We start from the raw sequence: 14,134 nt of genomic DNA, 5'->3' as shown, positions 1-14,134 counted from the left end.
GTCATTGTTGAAGACATTTTTTTCTCATTGGCATTCAGTTCAGGATGAAAATTTTTGTCCTAATGGATTTTACCTTTACTCTTAATATAATTCTATGTGTTTTATTGAAATAGAGTTTACTATCAATTTATTATTACCTTATGATGTTGAATTTATTTTAGATCATGATTTTTTTTTTTTTTTAACTGTATTTTACACTGTGGTTTAATTGTACTATGCAAATAAAGCATGACTTTTAATGGCATTACTTTTAATTCAAGCTTAATTGTGGTGTTTTTGACCCAGGAGTTAATGCCCAAATTCTTGCATTAGAAATGTGAAACAGTAAAGGTCATCTAAAAAGGCCGGATTGTTAAATTTCTTTGAGTTTCTTCTGACCAATATGTGTGAATTGGTTTTAGCACTCCTTTATCACACTATGTTGTTAATGGCCAAACTCAGAAAAAATCTTGAAATTTGCACCGCTTTTAACAATCATTTTGCCGCATCCTAGCAGTTAATTGACAGTTTTAGTGTTGGATTCAATGGTTATATCGAAGAATGTGTCCTTTCTTAATATTAACAATGAGGTAAACTACTCCTTTAGTTTATCTCCTGTCTCCAATGGCATGGTAGCTGACTCCTTATGACATTATTGATGCCTCAAAACCGATGGGTGATGACAAACTGGAACCATTTGCTTTGAAATATGCTCATTTCTAAACATATAACTCACATCTTCAGCCTTAGCATTATGTCTGGCATCTGTCCTACAGTTTGGAGGACTACCTATGTTCTTCCCCACGTTCAGTACAGGATGTTGGTTTCGGTACAGAGGTGTGCAGCACAGGTGAGTTACCACACGAGTATAATAGGTGGCGGAATATAAGTTTACTTTTAATTTATCCATATCCACCTGCAGCTACACGTGCGAAGCAGTCGAGGGCAGCACTATGCCGGGGAAGCGTCTAGTCTCTCGAAGAAGAAGCATAATAAGCTACACCTGCAGCCTGAGCACTGATGTCATGGCTACGGCTAATGCTACCGAAACCGGCACTAGCGAGAAACTAGAGCTTGAAGAGCGTCCCTTGTCGTTAAAATCTCCTGTTTGGGAACACTTTGGCTTCCTGGTCAAATATTGCAACGGACAAAGACAAGTGGATAAAACAAAGGCAGTGTGCCAACATTGCTCAGCTGAGATCGGGTACGTTCATGGCAACACAACAAACATGCTATTTCATTTGAAACGGCCTCATCCGAGTGCGAATACCTCTAGTACAGGACAAAAAAACATCCTAGTGCAAACGCAGCTGACTACGGCATTCAAGCAGCCTCTCCCTAGCAGTTCAGGTCGGGCCAAATCTATAACAACTGCCATCAGAGTTTTTATAAATATATATTTTATATATATTATGTTTATTTGCGAATATTTTATTTATTGGAAAACTTATTTTATATATATTTTTGTTTATTTGAGAAAATTTTACCTATCAGAAAACTTAAATATATTTTGTTTATAATGAGAATATTTATTGGAAAACGTATTACCAGCACTTGGTAGCAGTATTCTATTTTTTTCCCTTATATTTTGTATAATGCTACAATAAAGTTCCCAACAAACATAAAATTGCTTGTTTAAAGCAATTTTAGGTTTTGCATTTTATTCCGACTGTACTGAAAATGTACCGAATCAAGGCCTCAAAACCGAGGTACGTACCGAGTCATGATTTTTGTGTATTGTTACACCCCCCATTTCACCCTGGTTTTAGGCCTAAACATAGCACTATTTCTGCTGCTTCTTTAGTTATTAACAATATAGTCTCTGCTCTGGATAACAAAAAAAATAAAAATAAAAAAAAACCCTGTGCTGCTTTCGTTATTGATTTATCGAAGGCCTTTGACAAGTTTCACCACTCTCTGCTTTTACAAATGACATTCTTCTTTGGGTTTTAACAGTGGTAGCTGCCAGTGGTTTCAGATTTATCTGTCTGATAGGTCACGTTGCATGAAAATAGGTAATATTACGTTTTCTGTTGTCCCCATTACAAAGAGAGTTGCCCAAGGTTCTGTCTTTGGGCCGACCTTATTCATTATTAATAGGGATGGGATTTTACAAGATGTTAGTGATTCCGATTCCATGACCGAATCTGCCTATCAATTCGATTCTTTAATGATTCTTTTATCGAATCTCACTGGGCAAGGGGAAGAAAAAAAGTACAAATGGGTTTATTTGTATTAACTTTCTTTGATATCATTGTGTTGTTAAAATGCCACCACTCCTGTCCATCCAAATGACTTTTACACAACTACATTTGAGTGTTCAAATTATTAAAATATTTCTTAAATAACTGTACAAAATTGTACAAAGCAAAGTCATTTTTTCTCAGTCTGGACACAGAAGGATCAGATGCAAGTAGCATTTGACTGGAGAAGTTCTGATACTACCTGGTACTGGGTTGTTTTGCTCAATAGTTTAACGCTAGCTTTAGCTGCGCTAGTTTTGGCCGCGCTAGCTTTAGCCGCACTCCTGCTGCTGCTTGGTTGAGATTCATTAACGTTAGCGTCACAAAAACGTGACATTCCTGCAAAGTAACTGCCTGTTGTGTGGACAAATGTTTCTGCATACTGCTAGTACTTCCTCCCTTTATCGAAATAGAAGTTTTGCAAGCGTTGCAAGTGGCTCTGTTGTTGTCTTTCCGCGTGAAATATTGACCCTTTGCATGTGACGTCACGTTCCACTCACACGAAAGAACAGTGGACGTCAATTTAAGACACGGAGGCGCGTTACAGTTGGTGACATTCCGTGATTGTAGATAGTTTTTAATTTACTTTTATGGTGGTAAGATGGTGATTTCTTGCTGTGCCGTGCAGTGTGCCAACAGGCAAGGCTGTAAGCCTAATCTAGCCTTTTACAGGATACCTTTTGATGCGGACAGAAGACAGCGATGAGTAGCTGCTATCAATCGTAATCAATCAATCAATCGTAATGGGGAGAGCAGCTCCCCATTTCATTTTTTGGAGCTACATAAAGAAGTGCAATAGCAACCTCAGTTATGTGCTCAAGTATAGCCATCACTCCACCTCAGCGGCCAACCACCGCCACCAGCACCATCACCAGTGCTGTTGCCGTCACCGTCAACAGCACCACGCCGGCGGCTGCGGACAGCAGGCAGCAGACCTGGCTCTTGCCAGCGTCGGCGCTCAGAGCCGAGGTTCTGTGGTGTCTGAACACCGCAGTGAAGCATCAGTCATACTCTTCAAATGACAGCATTTGAAGAGTATTTGAACCCTAACCACAAAAAACACTTATACCTTTAAGTAAATTGGATAATGTATTGTCTTGGGTGAGGGAGTGAGCGAGGGGCCATCGTCATGTATGGGTGAGTGCTGCTCACGTGTGTTTTGGTATTTTTTATTTGAAACAATTGACTTTAGAAACAGGACAGTATTGTTTGCCAAAATAGGACACTCCACAGGGTAGAAATCTTAAGGCACAGCACTTAAAGAGACCAGGTTGAAGCTCAAGATGAGGGTGACGTCTTCACTGTCCTGGCAGGAATCTAAAGGGGTAAGGGGGAAAAAAGTGGCATATAACTGGCCTACTTGACCACCAAGGATTTTAAAATCCTTCAAGTCATCCCCTCCCACCTTAGGAGCTCTACTGCTGTGCTGGTGCAGCTGTGCTGCACATTAGTTAATCTCCAACAGCCACTGATCAAAGAAATAAGCACCACCCCTTCTGTCAACTAATTGGTGACATTCCTCTTCACTGTCCTGGAACCAGGAATAAATAATAAATGAAATAAATAAATGTATAAATGAATTGACAACACCTTGGTACCTTTGTGTTGCTTTTAGTTGGTCTAACATAATGTCTAATGTCTAACAAAATGTAAATTGCAACACATTTAGTTTGTATCTGGATCATTGGCTTCCCTGCTGCTACAGGTAGTGACAGGAGACGCGATGGGAACGCTGATCCATTGTCTCCCAAAAAATTGGAACACGAACAAAAGAACTATTTACATACGATATACAGATTCAGTCCTCTCTACTGATCAACACTGGGAGGATGTGCTGTCGGTAGAAATCCTCAAGAACGAGGAGGTGTTGTCCCAACGCAGGGTCTTTGGGGATGGGGAGGCCAGCTGCCTCCTTGGTGGTCCAAAATAGCACAGGTCCCGATCAGTTAGGTGGAGCTGACCTTGGACCTGGTGCTAGTACTCATGGGTTTTCTTGATTGAAAAACCCTGCCCCTCGACACACAAACTAGAAGATGGTGACTTGACAGCCTCAGCGATGGTGTTGTTTCGCTGGCTGTACGGGAACTTCACCTCGGGCAGGGCAGATGAACCAATAAAGCGTCAGGTGACGCTCCCAGGAAGCCTGATTTGCGCACAGAGAGTCCACAATCAAGCACCTCCACCTGACAAGCCTGTTGGAAGGCTTTCACCCCCTCTTGCTCATTCAACCCCCAGTTCACAGCAAGCACTCCATCCAAATTCTGTCCTCCTCTTCATAAGAGATGGACAGGGAGAAGCAGACCGCCGTGAAAGAACAGCTCCAAAATTCCTTGCTGTCAGTCTTCCCTGTCTGTGTTGCTGCCATTGAGGATTTTTCCTCTGCCCCACAGTGGTTGTCTGGATGGCCAGACGTTGCTCCTCTGTGAGCTCCAATGCAGCCAGGACTCTCTCTAGCCCCTGACCTTTGAATTCCCTCACCAGCTCAGGCACAGTGAGAAGACCCTGATGCTGGAGCTCTGGCTCTGGTGAGAACCAGGCCACATCCTCCATGCTGATCTCTCTGGCTTGAGGGTTGTAGGTCTCCTCCACCTGGGGATACAGCTCTGACACCGGCAGTATCACTTTCGAAATGGAAGGTTTTTTCCAACGGCACTCCACATCCGTCACGCTGAGCTCCTGCATTGCAAAAATTGCAATGGCTGCTGCATGGCTGCATTTGAAATCCCCCACTGGGAACTCACAGGAAGTCCTCAAAATGCTGCCATTGTCAGTATAAAAGCAACTCAGCTTTAAGTGTCGGGAGTCACTGTTTGGACGTAACTAATTTCGTCACTCTGCACAATGAGGAAAAACGTGTTGCGGGTTGCCTATACAGTAGCTAGCTAGTTAGCTAGTGGAGTCATAATACTCACTGATGCCTTGTAATGCCGCTCCCTGCGACTTGCGTGAACAAGGCCAACCATCTCCCCATCGGCATAATGGATACTCTCCACATGCCCCGACTTGTAATGATTCTCCCCCCTTTCAATGCTTTTATCCTGCCCTTGGAAAAAGGCGGTGAAGTGGAGCAGAGAAATCGCCATGTCTGCTGCAGGCTTCCAGTGCAGGTTGTGACGTATATCATTCGCACTGAGAGCAGTGAAGAGTTGTAGTTCACAAAGCAGGCTCACACAAAACCTAACATTATGAAAAATTCTTCGTTCTAAATTGAAGTCTTCTTTGTGTGAAAAATTATCTTTAAATATCACAAACAACATACACCACTCACAAAAAGTTAGGGATATTTGGGTTTCGGGTGAGATTTACGGAAAATGTAAAAAGTTCACGCTACAGTGATATTATATCATGAAAGTAGGGCATTTAAGTAGAAGCATACACTGGTGATTTCCTCATCTCAAACAATTTCTTGAAACAAAAGCCAACAACAGTGGTGGGTATACCACAACAAAAAATGTCAATGTCTCAATAACTTGTCATGTGCCCTTGAGCATCAATTACAGCTTGACAACGACGTCTCATGCTGTTCACAAGTCGACTTATTGTCTGCTGAGGCATGGCATCCCACTCTTCTTGAAGGGCGGCCCTCTGGACATTGAGGTTCCGGGGTACAGAGTTACGAGCCTCTACACAGCGACTCAGCTGATCCCATAGGTTTTCTATGGGATTCAGGTCTGAGAAAGTGCAGGCCACTCCATCTGAGGTACCCCAGTCTCCAGCAGCCGTTCCCTAATGATGCAACCTCAATGAGCTGGAGCATTGTCGTCCATGAAGATGAAATTAGGCCTGTGTTGTTCATGCAGGGGCACAATGACTGGATTAATGATGTTATTCAGGTAGTTTGGGATTGTCACTGTACCATTCACAAAGTGTAGGGCAGTTCTGTACTGACTCGACACACCTGTCCACACTGTAACACCACCACCAAAGGCTCGTCTGGTGACAACAGTGGCTCAGGGCTCTCCTTGATGGCTCAGGGCTCAGGGCTCTCCTTGATGTCTCCAACATCGTTGGCGGCCATCATTTCTGCTCAACATGAATCGGCTTTCATCAGAGAACAGCACTGAGGCCCACTGGTCCCTCGTCCAGCGTAAATGCTCCCTGGCCCATGCAAGACGATGACACCTGTGCCTGGTGGTGTGGTCAGGTACCCTTGCAGGTCGTCTAGCACGCAGACCATGCTGATGTAAACGGTTTCGAATGGTCTGACGTGACACTTGGGTGCCTCTCACCTCCCTTAAACGTGCCTGGAGTTGAGTGGCATTCATCATCCGGTTCCGCAGGGCACTGTTCACAATGAAGCGGTCATCAGTGTGGGATGTGGCCAAAGGACGTCCACTTCTATGCCTTTCTGTGACTCTTCCAGTCTCTCTGTATCTCTGTTGCAACCTGCTGATGACACTCTGTGACACTCTAAGCTCAGTGGCCACTTCCGTCTGAGAACATCCTGTTTGAAGCCTCGCAATGGCGAGGTGCTGCTGATCAATTGTTAGGTGTCGTCTTGGTCTCATGATGTCAAAATGTGAACAGCATGATGAGGAGGACTGTTTAAATACCAATTCTAATTGAATCAGGAAATGTATTGGTTGATTCATGGATCAAACACCTGTTGTGAATTTTGCCATTAAGCTCCTTGTTAGAGAACAGCAACTTGTGCAAAAAGTGCTGAAACACTAAACAGTTGGACATGTGCATTCAAAAGTTAACAGAAGGTCACATTAAGTTCACCTGTAAAGGTTATAATGCATTATAGGTTCATGCGTGCTTCAGCACGATATGGAGCAACTGGCCCTAATGTGAGTAGGCCCGAAGTAGCAAGTGTTAGATTACGGGGATGTTTGTATGGACGGGCGGCCAGTTCCACTCTCAAAGCCTTAGATGCAGCACAGGACTCAGCATTAAGATTTATCACTGGAGATAGTCATGGGACACACCATTATCTTCTATGTATAATAATAATAATAATAATAACACTGCAAAAATGCAAAATCTTACCAAGATTATTTGTCTTATTTCAAGTCAAAAATGTCTTATTTCTAGTCAAAATATCTCATTACACTTAAAATAAGACATGATCACCTCAGAAGAAACTTGTTTTTAGACAATTTTCACTTGTTTCAAGTGAAATTTCACTTGAAACAAGTGAAAATTTGCTTGTTTCATTGGCAAAATTTGCCAGTGGAAAAAGTGAAAATTCACTTGAAACAAGTGAAAATTAGCTAGAAACAAGAAACAAATTTTGCCAATGAAACAAGCAAATTTTCACTTGTTTCAAGCAATTTTTCACTTGAAACAAGAGACAGTTGTCTAAAAACAAGTTACTTCTGAGGTGATCATGTCTTATTTTAAGTGTAATGAGATATTTTGACTAGGAATAAGACATTTTTGACTTGAAATAAGACAAATAATCTTGGTAAGATTTTGAGTTTTTGCAGTGAATAATAAAAAAAAAACTGGCTTGCCTGCTATGTCAGTAAGGATGGATCAGCCTCCGTTCTTATTTATCTATAAAGCTATTTCACAAAAGCTGCCCCCTGCATCTTAGCCCTGCTTCATTGCACTGCTGGTAGCCATCGTACCCGCTCACCATCTTGGCTCATCCTGCAGGTCCCGAAAATTTGCACAAAGCTAGGAAATTCGGAGGGTTCTCCCTCAATGTGTTTTCCGAGGTTTGAAATGAATAAGACGATGATGATGATGTTGATGATAAACTTAATTATAAACAAAGAGATGCTTTTTAATAACTGATACATGAATGCATTTTTGTCTCATCAAAAAAATCCTATGCACAGAACATCAAACTCATTTTCATGACTTGTATTGGCCATGTAGCCAACACCAGATCTGGGTGATATCATCACACTATCTGCTTATCAGAGAGCAAAGCCAACTGCTGCCAGCACACAAAACTGCATTTGGAAAAGCTATACTGGCCAGGTTCTTAATCTTGAGGAAATGTGCTGCAGAAATGAACAGTATGGCTCTCTATGACTTGCTTTGAACAGATAACAATGAAGTGACTGAGGTAAAATCTTTGATGCTTTGTTTTTTTTTTTCACTGGACAACGAGCAAAATGTACATAAAAAAGTGACGTTATATCTTAGTGTGTGCATTTGTATTGCATAGTATGCAGCCTCGTGCTCATAAATGGGAGGCACAGTTACAGTGAATGTGATTAACAGGAGCCAGGGCCGACCCAAGTTTGAGACGCAGTCCTGATGTCCACTATCATAAACATTTCATGAACTTGCTCCTCTCATGTCGTGCTCAGGGAGGAAGCTCAAATGCTGCAATCAAAAGCATAATGTTGTACTGCTGTGTTCAAGGTTTCATCATGTAAACATAGGGAGTCTGACAAAACCTTTACCATTTCACCACTTCCCAACTGATCAGCAACTGACAAAAACAATTTAGAGTGAAAGTCTGGGGTTACATTGGGCCATATTTCAAGGTAAAGCAACAGATTTCATCACCCATTAGACAACAACTAACGTTAGCATTCAACCACCTCCTAGCTAACGTGACTGTTGGATAGCTTTACATGATATGATAGGAAAGGCCTAAATTAATTATGAAGCATCAGCCAACATCTTGGACACGGCTCTTTTCAGTCCACTCACTAAAGCCTGGAGGTAAAACTCAGTGGATGCAAATAAAATAAGCAACAATCTGGAAATAAAAACTATAAAAGGCATGTTGATTTATATGAGGCTAGATGACAAATTCTGCAGACAACTTCATTGTGGATGAGAGCAGAGCAGAAAAATATTAGATAACGCCAGAATGTGTTGGGAAGAAAAATAAAATGATAACTTTTCGCTGTCATCCACAAGGGAATTTATGACCAGCAATTATGTCATGAATCACAAAACAAACAAAAAACACAGTGGTATTAGATCAATTATATGATCTGAATATGAGTCTGAAGTCTTTTCCAGACATAAACACATCCTTTATACACTCTCTCTCTATGTGTGTGTGTATACACACACACACACACACTCATCTATATAGATCTATATATATGTATATATAGATATAGATATATAGATCTATAGAGTGTGTGTGTGTGTGCATATATATACTCATCTCTCTCTCTCTCTCTCTCTCTCTCTCTCTCTCTCTCTCTATATATATATATATATATATATGTGTGAGATCTTTATCTTAATGGGACCTTCCTGGCTAAATAAAAAAATAAATCAATTAAATAACAATAAAAAAAATAATAATAAATGAGGCCCCAGATGTCTTGTCTGTGTGGTGTTTGTTTTGTGTGTGTGTGTGTGTGTGTGTGTGTGTGTGTGTGTGTGTGTGTGTGTGTGTGTGTGTGTGTGTGTGTGTGTGTGAGAGAGAGAGAGAGAGAGAGAGAGAGAGAGTGAGAGTGAGTGAGTGAGTGAGTGAGTGAGTGAGTGAGTGTGTGTGTGTGTGTGTGTGTATGTATGTGTGTGAGGAAAAAATCAGTGTGCCAGGAAAAAAATCACTCTGCCAGTTTGGCAGCAGTACCAATCAAAGTCATTTCAGAGTGTCACACTGTTCTCTGCTGTTTGGAGAAACATCTGGGCTGAGTTGCGGGGCTTGTTGACATCCTGACGCCTGTCCTTGAGCTGCAGAGCATGCTGGGAGTTCCTGTGCTGGTGCTGTCCAGTGTCTACATGGTGTCATTCACCGATGCTGGGCTCTGACATGCTCCTTCAGCTCAGTCACCTCCTCCTATAGAGCGGAGACGCAGCATCAGTCACGAGTTACATCAGTTGCTCCCAACCCTACTCAACAGAAAGCCAAGACTTGGGTTCAAAAGAAAAGGAATTGCACTCCATAAAAGCTTTAGCTCAATTGATGGGGCTTTGAAGAAGTGGTGCCTTAGCCGTAGCACAGTATGACCGAAACTGATGGAGGGAAGCTCCATGTTCAAAACCATCCAGACATGAATTACAATTTCCTTTAATTTTCTTACAGTGAACAGCGTTTTGGATTTTTTTTTTCACCCGCCATTCCATTTTCATGACAACCAGGTAAGCTGTGTTCAGAGGCGGTTTGTTGTAAATGACATATCAAAACAATTGAAACTAATGTGGTTCTGAATAACACTCCATTGTGAAGCATTTAAGGTGCCATAAAGCTAATGATTTTGATAGCTCTACTAATAACATGTTTAGGACTACGCATCTGGGCAAATGAAAGTGCAGGTTACATGGTGACAGTGACCACAGAGGGAGGAGGGTGATGTTAAACTAATGGTGCTGATGGGAAACCCTGAATGGCTTTAATTATGCTTGAGTGACTGTTAATATACCTGGGCGCTGTGGAAGAACTGATTCCTTGTTAGAGGCTGACACTGCTCTGTGTGTTGTTGTGGTGAGATATTATGATGCTACATTGATGATATCATGATATGACAATTTTTTTAAATGCAAATTTATACTGGTATTATCGTGATATAGCACAGCGACATGTTTGAGGCTACTAAGACTAGTTCATTCTGACTCATCATTTTTATTTGATGAGTTTCTTAACTTCCATGAGGAAGTTAAGAAACTCACTCTGTACGACAACTTTGGTGTCAACACTCACAAAAATAACAGTTTTTAGTCGAGGCCGGCTAAAGCCAGGAGCAGTCCAACCTTGACATGTGCTTTCCACCATCTTGGAAATGTATATGCAGATATGCAGTGCAAAGTGAATGTGAACTTGGCTGTATCTTGATGTAAGCAGTTGAGCTCCCTGCTGACTGTTTCTTCTGATCTTCTTTAATGTGCTGGGGGGCTCTGACTTCTCCAGGTCCAGGGGGTGGGGAGGCACGTTTTCTTTATCCCTCAGCAGCTGATGCTCATATACACTCAGTGGCCTCTTTATTAGGTCCACCTGCACAATCTAATCCAATCCAATCCAACTGTTGTGCCATTAAGTTGACTTTTCTGATGCCTGTAATGCTCAGGTTTTCTTTTTGCCACAGTAACAGAGGTGGTCATTCACTTCAATGTTTGGCATTGAGCTCATAGTTTGTGCTGCTGTTGTACTGGACTGCATTTTACTGAGGGGTGTTTCCACTATTCTGTCCCCCTTGTGAATACAGATAGGGAGGACAAAAAATTAGAAACACTTCCTAATGTAATGTAGTCCAGTACAAGACCTCTGAAAAACACAACCTCAATATTAAACATAGAATTAAATACACATTCTCCACAGTGTCAACAAAAAGTGAACATTATAAACTTTGTTAAAAGGTAGAATTAATGGCAGAGCTGTTGCACTGAACCGCATTAGACTGGACAGGTGGAGCTGATAACGAGGACACTGAGTGTGATTTGCAAAACTGCAGCTCCTTTCTTCCTTCCTTTTTTTTTTTTTTTTTTTTTTTTTTTTTTAAACATTATTGTTATCTTACTTTTTTAAAGAAAGCGACCGCAGCCAGTTCCCCCAGCAACATCCGTCTCTCGCGTCTCTCACGTCTCTGTAGCCTCACCCCCCCCTCCCCTCCCCTCTCCCCATACCAGAAGCGTTTACCGGTTCCAATCTTTGGCGGTCCCGTCAGACGGACGGAGAAACGGCGGCATCGGCTTATTTGTTTGTGGTCGATTATGCAACCTTTGGCTGGAGATGCTACATGGGCGACAGAGCGGCGTGGTAGACGGACATAACGGGACGTATCAGCGTGTATCGCAAGGTAAGCCTGTTTCTCTGTCACATTTGGCGGTGATGTTGGAGCATACACTCCTCGCTGCGGCTGCTGCCCAGCATATGGACAGCTCATCCGTGCGTCCACATGTGAAGACCAGAATACCTGAACAGAACCCGCTTCTTCTGTGATCCCCACCGCCTCTACCGCTCGGTAATGCCGGTGCGAGCACGGAGACCGTGGCTGCTGTGTTCATCATTACCAGCTCGATCGGAGCTGATGACTGAACAAAAGGCTTGTTTGTCCAGCATCAGCATCTGGCTGGATTAATCCCTCTCATGTACAGACGTGGAGGCACGGCAACGCTTTTTCTGCAACGTGTAGAAAGGCGTTTTGTCATTCCAGCGCTATTTCAAAGCCTGATTTTTTTTTAGGCTAGGCACCAGCACCCATGCTGTCAGCAGTGTCTAAATAGCATAACGTTACTTGTGACAATATTTCGATTTCACCGTTGTTTCCTCTGTTTATAGCCATGGATTTCACTGCCCTTCTATTGTTGTGTTATTAGTACTTCTTTGCCTAAGAGGGGGTATTTGCCCATACAAAGACCAGGATTTACCCATCATTAGGGTGTGCCACTGCCAAGGAGGTGCATCATTCCCAAAGATACAGCGCCCCTGCCACGCTGTGAGCGCTGGAGACGTGTCTGCCTGGGATTCAGAGTTTCAGTGCATGATCATGTACAGCAGGCCTGCTATGGCATCTCTGCTTTAACCCCACTGGGAGCCCTTAGGGTGTTGTAGGGGATGCCATGGGTCTGGGGAAGAGACCCCACCCCCCCCTCCTCTCCATATTCCTCAGACCATCAGATTCACAGTATGGTCACCTTGCATGCAGCTTCCCATTGCAGCCTTTGTTTCCCCATGTAATGTGACAAAGGCATGCTTAACATGCTGCTGTGTATGGGTAACACACTCAGGCACCCACACCTGCAGAGAGCAGCCAGATGCATCAGTTTTCTGTGGTTCAACAGTGTCACTACACCAGTTGGGGGGGTTTCCCATAATGTTAACAGTTGAAAATCATGCCGCCTTTAGAAGTGTCTTGTTTTGCATAAGTGGAGGAACTGAATTGAATTGAAAGTAAAACATTGAGGTCATAGGGACTTGCAATGTGCTAGTGGTAGTCAGTCATGCACTTAAAGTGATTATATGGTAGGCTGTGCTTTTCCCAATAATATATCTGTAGGATGTATTTCAAGCCTATAATTTTGACCTGTAGCTGTAATGACATTTACCTGACGTGTAAAACATGAGCATCACCTTAACTGGATTTTAACAGTTCATAACCAAACTCATCCTCTTAGCCATAAGGGAAATAGGCAGCTGTTTTAATCATGTAAGAAAGTCAAAAAATAATGAGTAAGATCTAGATATGATGTTTGTAAATTAGGAGTGATTGTGTCCATTATATTTCATTGTAATACAGCAGTGTGTGTGGCCAGTGTAGATGGTAGAGGTCACAGTGCCATTTGGTCTGTTCTGGCAACCCAGGACTTGTGTGATTCCCGCTGAATGTTGATCTCTTGTCCCTTTTGCATAATTTATAAGAGTTTACCATGAAGTGAAGGGTGATCCTGGCATTGCCATATGCACACACAGACACAGACATGTGTGCCATTGAAAGCAAGCGTGTGTGGTGTTGGTGTTCATTGTTCATCCACACAGGATGAAGTACAAAACTTAACATATCTTCACAAGTTGGTTTTATACCACATAAGCCAGTGAGCATCCAGCACACCCCAGCAAATGACACTTCATCACACTTTCAGTTTGTCCCCTCATTAACCGCGGGGGTAGGTGTTTGCAGAGCACATGCAAATACACAGTAAGTGTCAGGAGTGGAGCTGATGCAAACCTCCCCTTACGAATTTGGAAATAACTAATTTGAGCTCTAACCAAGTTTCACACATCTTGTTTAACTGTAAAGGTTTAAATTTTCTGCATGATGTGGAATACAGTGAATAAAATAGAATAACTTGATTTTCAATAACTTGTAAATCAGTTAACTTGATAGAGGCCTTGTAGTTATTTTTTAGCAGAATATACAATGTCTAGGCCCAATAAATGATACATACATATTACAAACATTTTATTTTTCCTATACATTATAAGGCAGTGTCTCACAGGCTGTATTGGGCCTTTCTGGTCAAACGTTGAGGGATGATTTTTTTTTTTTTTTTTTGTCTATCTGTAAATGAATGTTGTGTGGACATTTTTGTTAGTGCAGTAATCT

At 42.2% G+C, this 14,134-nt stretch overlaps 1 protein-coding gene across 2 annotated transcripts in view; it reads left to right on the top strand.

Annotated features, from left to right (window-relative positions):
• Nucleotides 1-11,767: 11,767 nt before the first annotated feature.
• Nucleotides 11,768-14,134, top strand: part of slco4a1 (solute carrier organic anion transporter family, member 4A1) — a 33,661-nt gene continuing 31,294 nt past the window's right edge. For both annotated transcript variants that reach the window (XM_030055731.1, XM_030055730.1), the window contains exon 1: nucleotides 11,768-11,887. The gene's annotated coding sequence lies outside the window, so the exon portion shown is untranslated. The remainder of the gene's footprint in view (nucleotides 11,888-14,134) is intronic.

This window comes from Myripristis murdjan, chromosome 7, assembly GCF_902150065.1.
Source record: "Myripristis murdjan chromosome 7, fMyrMur1.1, whole genome shotgun sequence".
Classification (NCBI taxonomy): domain Eukaryota; kingdom Metazoa; phylum Chordata; class Actinopteri; order Holocentriformes; family Holocentridae; genus Myripristis; species Myripristis murdjan.
This window is presented reverse-complemented; position numbering and strand designations above follow the sequence as displayed.